General features: G+C 48.4%; 1 pseudogene; it reads right to left on the bottom strand.

The window, feature by feature from the left end:
- Nucleotides 1-4,791: 4,791 nt before the first annotated feature.
- LOC144820232 (kelch-like ECH-associated protein 1 pseudogene) lies at nt 4,792-6,217 on the bottom strand (annotated as a pseudogene).
- Between the last annotated feature and the right edge of the window lie 362 nt (nt 6,218-6,579).

Raw genomic sequence — 6,579 nt, 5'->3', positions numbered from 1 at the left:
TCTGCTTGACTGCACCCAAAATGGCGCCGATGCAAATGAAACTTTCAACTCCTTGTTGTACCCCGATTGTTCAGCCCTGGTGTCATGAAATATGTATGCAGGGTTTTTTTAACCACATGGATTGATATAGGATGTGTACTGATTATATGTTCGGACAATTAATTGATTCGGGATGTGTACTGTCAGTTCGGGCAATGAATTGATATGGGATGGGTACTGGTTATATGTTCGGACAATGAATTGATATTGGATGGGTACTGATTATGTGTTCAGACAGTAAATTGACATCAGATGGGTATTGATTGAACATTCGGACAATGAATTGTTGTTAAGTTTGGCGCATCATGATTATTGAAAGTTCGAAGTTCAACACTTATGACACCCGCTCACACTGAAATCTCGACATGATTCTATTGCACTTGTTGCACTTTTAAATTATGAAATTAACAAACACTGAATCCATTAAGTTTTTCACTAATAAAGTATCCCCACATCTACAGTTCCAGCCCGCTCCGTGGCCGGCTCACGGGGTTGTAGGCCCGTATTTGTGCACCGACATTCTTATTAAAGATTTTTGGAAAAAGCAAACGTAGTTGTCACGCGTAGATTGATAAGTTTCGAATAAATGATCACTATTTCCGATATAACTAAAATACAGGTGAAAACGACCTAGCTCGATTAGTTAAGGGTTAAGAGGTATAATACATAGAGATATTGCAGATATGAAGGGTCCAAGTTTTAGTTGTGCATTTTTCCTTTTTGTACAGCCAAAAGCAACCGCTAAAGATCCTGGTATTTAGCCTATACTTTGTATGCTACCTGTATAAGAAAAGTCACATTAGCGGTCCACCTGGGCTCGAACGCCCAGTTGGCAGGGACTGCATCCCGTGGAGATAGGCCGAGTATGCAGTAAGTAAAAGCCTTTCTGGGTTTATGCGCGCTAATGTGTCTATCAATGTAGCCCCTGCCCCTTCTTTTTCCCTCTCTCTGCAGGTCACATCGGAATGTCGATTAATGTACGAAAATGGTGATCTAGCGGACAAAGAGACGGGAAAGAGGGTTCGATTATGGTACCTAACCGCGACAAACCCCGAATAATGCAACCAAAAAAAAATGATGACGTACAATAATGAATACATTCCTACGTTTGACTAAATAGGGAAAGTTTAAGGAATATTCCGAGGTAAGGTTTACACAAGTACCCTCCGCCGGGAGGACTAGGAATATTGCCAATATTTAAAAACCTACTACCTCCTTTTTCGCATCCTCATAGACATGTAACTCAGAAGCTGCCCCATTGTTCTCCAATTGACACCAACTGTTGTCTCAGCCTGGAAACACATTTGCTAAAATGACTCGAAAATATCACCGTGAGCATTAGCCCGACCAGGTTAGTTCATGACCAATTGCCAAAGGCGTAAGTGTGTACAATCAAAGCCACCAGTAAAGGCAGCCGACGAATAAAAGAGAAGAAAAAGGTAAAAAGAGCTTAGGATGCTAAGGATGCACAGCATATAGAAAAAGATAATTTTGGCCAATAACTGTTTTATGTTTTGTCTTGGATTTTTGTATATAATACATGTATTGTCTCCCCCGTCTGAGTTTGTGTATACGTGATGCATGGATCTACGTCATCCCTCTGCCTGTGTTCCGTATTACTTAACCCCTGCTGTTCTGTGTTGTGTGCGCACTGAATGGACCATTATTGTACACGTTTCTCTCTCTCTCTCTCTCTCTCTCTCTCTCTCTCTCTCTCTCTCCACGTCATACGTGTACCAAATGGTTCGTTTAGAGTGTGGGCGTCTCTCTCTCTCTCTCTGAGGGTCCCCCTGTCCCCCCCCCCCCCTTGTGCAAGAACGTTGTGCCCCACCGGCACAACCCTAATTGGGTCTCTTCGAACACAAAGGTGTTCGGCAAAATTGACAGGAACTAAAATGATTGTAACTTGCCATAATACTACCTCTCCTTTCTGCAAAACGATAGAACCCGAGTTGGTAATGAAAGAAAGGACAGGTCAGACGACTGATGTCCCCTAATCTGGCCTTTTTATAGGGGGACTATAACGTCAATGGTCTTCTGTTTTTCAGTTCGTTAGAAATGCAATCCCCAATGCCCAGATTGCCCCACCCCTCTGCACTTAAGTGCGAATGTCCAAAGCGTCCCCGCTTCTCCCGATTGACCCCAGTTCCATATCAGCTATCCCCGAAGTATAATTGATGACCTTGGTTAACTATCGCTCCCCAAGTAAAACATGTTTTACCTCTGTCCCCCCCTCATGATGATAACCCCCTGCTTGCAAGATTTAGCCGACCCGAAGGGAAATGTAAGATTGTCAGTACCTAGTCCGATTCCCCCCCCCACGTACGTCACGAATGAACACCGAATAGGTTTACGAATTCAGTAGAAATGCCCTCCTACATACTCCATAAGTGATTAATTCTGACTGTGATCGATGAACATATCCCCCACCTAGGTAGGATTGAGAACGGAATTGAGATGTATAAATGTCTTCTCCAGCCAGTGTTTATAAAAACTTGTTTTGTACCCATTCAAAGATACACTCACCGGAGGAGAGGAGCTGGACGTGACGCACAGCCTGGCCACAGATCATGAGGCACATGTGACCGCAACCAAAGGTGGAGCCGCAGAGCAACGAGACGCGGGACGAGGCACAACTTTCAAACTCGGCAGATGAAGGAATGAAGGGCTGCCTTGAAGCCCTCGACTTGCTGACCCACTCGTGCCTGAAGTCCCCGTCCCCTTTTGAGTCCGACTGATGGGCCTGCCTGCTCGTTGTCCTTTGCTCCCTTGGTCCCTTGGTGTGTTCGAAGATCTGGCCCCACTCCGCCCTCTCTTCCCTCGATTATTCAACAAACTCTTTCACATAAGTTTTTGACTATAGAATTAGGTTTTGCCACGGAAGAAGAAAGACACGCAGGTGCCCAGCATAAGGCACCCCTAAGAAGATCAGTTAGGAAACAGGACTGGGATCTAACAGCAGAGGACTGATCGCACCCTGCAACGCGTAAGGATGATTCCGAGCTGGACTTATAGCTCCACCGCCGGTGCTCAAAAGCGCCAACGAAAGGACAACGGACTACCAGAGTCTACCAGTGGTGGCTCATCGTTGAAAAGACCTTTTCACATAAGACCCCCCTTCCTGAACTTTCTACCCACCCCTTGACTAGTTGCTTACATCGAACTGAATTCCTCCCTCAACTATTTTTTTTATTGCTTTCAAAAATGTTTCATCGGTCACTCAAGTCCAAAAGTTTCATATAGCACTTTTTTTTACTGTATGTTGATGTCACTGAAGAGAAAGTCAGAACCTGAGTCTATAATGTGTCGGAACGTTTTTCTTGATTGCCCCCGACTAAAGTGTTATGTCGATCTCTAGACTTGTATGAATAACCCAACAAATGTAAATTCATACGTACCACATTTCGCCAATCGTAGCGACTACATATGGTTATATGCAATCTGCTAGCATTGACAAACGCTATTTCATTGGCCGCACATGACTATATGTACACTCCATCAGTTGGGGTAAACACAAATGTACTAGCGTATGTTAAAAAGCGGCGACTGTTGAAATTGGCAATGTATATACACATAAGCGGCGTTCATTTGTGTTCACTGTACCTCTTGTCGTAAGCAGAATGGGTATTGCAAAACATATCCCGCCAGCATAGACCCATGCACACATATATACAACAGCCGTTTTAGGTACCATGGTCTCTCTGTTTGCGATCGATCATCAGTGCCCTTCCCTGACCCTGCAAGCTTCCCCCATGCACCCCGACCGCCCCCACTCTCACATGCACAAGACATGAACCCTTCTCCTTCTGCATGACGCTGTCACTGGGAATCACACCCCGCGCCTGACCAACACCTCCTTTCCTTCCATGAATACCCCTCTTTTGATAAACCCTTCCTCTACGCTCGATTGTCCACACCGATCCTTCCTTTCATGAATATCTCTCCTTTGATGACCCCTTCCTCTGAGCCCGATTGTTTGCACGGACCGCTGGTCATCCCTTAGCCCGAGGATACAGTTTATTGCCCACTACTGTATGCACTTGCACCTCTTCAAAGGAGCTACTATTGATCATGACCTTCCCACCCCCTGGGATTCGATCAGGCGCACACATTCCAAAGGAATCAGCAGAACACTCAGCTGCGTGACAGCCCCCTCCTATTGTATGGAGGGTAAGGGCCTCTACTGTAGCCACGTGTTGGAATAAGCCGGAACTGGGGGGGGGTGCCGGGGATGTCATCTTCATACTTCACAATGTCTTTATTGTAATAAAGAACGTTCACATGTTTTAAACCAGTGTATAAAAGACCAGGCCTCAGAGAAACTTGTTAGAGCACCTCCTGAAGACACTATGCGAGTGTCCGAAATGACAGGCTCTCCTCATGAGAAATAAAACTCTGTTCTTGATTTCCTGCTTCCAGTGCCCGTCTCTTTATTTGGTAATTATTTACGATGGGAACTAAGAGGCGCCTTGCGCCAGCAGCCTGGGCATCCGGTGCGTTATGGGCTGACTTTTCCACAGGCATGACGTATTAGACTCAAGAGAAGTGGGTGATGAGACAGCAGGAGATGGTGTTTAGACTGAGATATTAGACAGAATGTGGGACACCAGGAGATCATATAATATGCTCTGAAGGAGGCAGGCAGTAGGACAGCATGAAGTGTTGTTTTAGACTGGAAAGTGAGGTGGGAAAATATGAGATGGTGTTTGGACTGTGGACGGAGGTGGGTGATGAGAAAGCGGGGAAGGTGTTTTAGACTGTGGAGGGAAGTATGAAGTGGGGGGCATCCGTTTGTTTATGGCATGGTTCCATGGTGATGGCCCCACCCACCCCGCCACGGCCAGAAGTCATGTGTGTCACTTCGGTCCATGTGTCACTGGCCGGGTCATAGCATTCCACTCTGTCCAGGAAGTTGTGCCCATCATATCCACCAAGGACATAGATCTTGCCTAGGTGGACTGTGACGCAAAGTGCACTATGCTGGTGTTTCATGGTTGCTGCCAAAGTCCAGGTGTCGCCACGTCATAACATTCCATGCTGTTTAGCTGGTCCCACCCATAGCATAGATGCAGTTGTCAAGAGCACACACGCCTGCCGCACTCCTCAAGGTGTTCATGGGAGCAATCATTTTCCACTTGTCCTGCTCCAGGTAGTAACACTCTGCTGAGTTCAGGCAGTTTGTCCCATCAAAGCCACCTACAGCGTACAAAAGTCGGTTCAGGACAGCCACGCCCACACCTATCCTCCCGTCAGCATTTGGGCAACCAGCTCCCACACATCCTTCTCAGGGTCATACCTTTCAACGCTGTTGTGATGTATGCAGCCGTGAGACCCTCCCACTGCATAAATCATGCCATCGATCACACCCCTCCCGATGCGGTTCCTGGGAACACTCAGGGGCGAGCAGGGAGACCACTGATTGTTCATGGGGTTGTAGCAGTCCATTGCATTAGAGCCAATGTTTCCGTCGGGGGCATTGTTCCTCCCACCGCTTAAAAGAGTCCACCCACCATGGAACCCGCCAGTCTGCTGCAGGGCACCTGCAAGTCCTACAGTCTGATCCAAGTCCAATCACTGGGGTTGTATGCCTCAAGGTAGCTCAGTGTCTGTCGGTAGTAGCCTCCAGCCGTGTAGATGACCTGCGGAACCTTTGGAGTACGGCTGGGCTGAGGAGAGGTAGGCCGGTGCAGCGTGAGGTCCTCAAAGATCTTGGCTAGGTAGTCCTTGCAGCGGGCATCCAGTTTAAGGATCTCACACTTCTGCATCTGCATTTGGAGGAAGTTTGGTGTGAGCGAGTGGCAGCGGACGGCCTTCAGTAATGCCTGCACATAGAGGTGCCGGTTCTCACAGTCATACTTAATCCAGTTGATGCATGTGTGAAAGACTTCTGACTCACACTGGATATTCAGCTCGTCTTGACTACTTAAGGTCACCAGCTAGCAGTGTGACAGGTTGAAGAATTCTTCCTGCTTAGCAACCTCTCCAAAGTGCATGTAGATGTACTCGCGTGCTTTCTGGTGCAGCTCGGCGCAGCCCATCTCCTGCCAATGGCATTTCTGGGGTCCCGCTGCCCGACAAGGAATTCACTGCAAGCCTTCACAACACTGTCAATCTGGTACATGACAGAGCCATTCCAGACATGCAGTACACTATTCTCCCCCACCGAGATGGATGCCATATAGACGCCTTCCTCCGCTGGTGGCTGCCCAGGCCTACTGGGTCTATTTGAGGACGTACGGCCGGAGCATGCATCACGATGCTGTGGAGCCGTTACCCCCACTCCTCCCACTGGCCACCTCTCTAGAATTACAGTGACCCGCTGGGGCCTGCCTGCTGCCTGACCCCCGCTGATCCCGGTGAGTGGCGCTGCCATGGGGGCTCCTGCGGCGGGGTTGGGTGCGTGCACGCCGCACCGCGGGGCCTAGGCATACCTCTCTCACAGCTGGGGCTCTCCTGCTCTGCCTCTCTCGGTCGGCCGTACTGCACTGGCCCCGCGACGAGGGCTGCACGACCCCTGGTCTCCCCGCTGTCTTTGCTCCT

The sequence above is a fragment of the Lissotriton helveticus genome, chromosome 2_1, assembly GCF_964261635.1.
Source record: "Lissotriton helveticus chromosome 2_1, aLisHel1.1, whole genome shotgun sequence".
In the NCBI taxonomy this organism is placed as follows: domain Eukaryota; kingdom Metazoa; phylum Chordata; class Amphibia; order Caudata; family Salamandridae; genus Lissotriton; species Lissotriton helveticus.
This window is presented reverse-complemented; position numbering and strand designations above follow the sequence as displayed.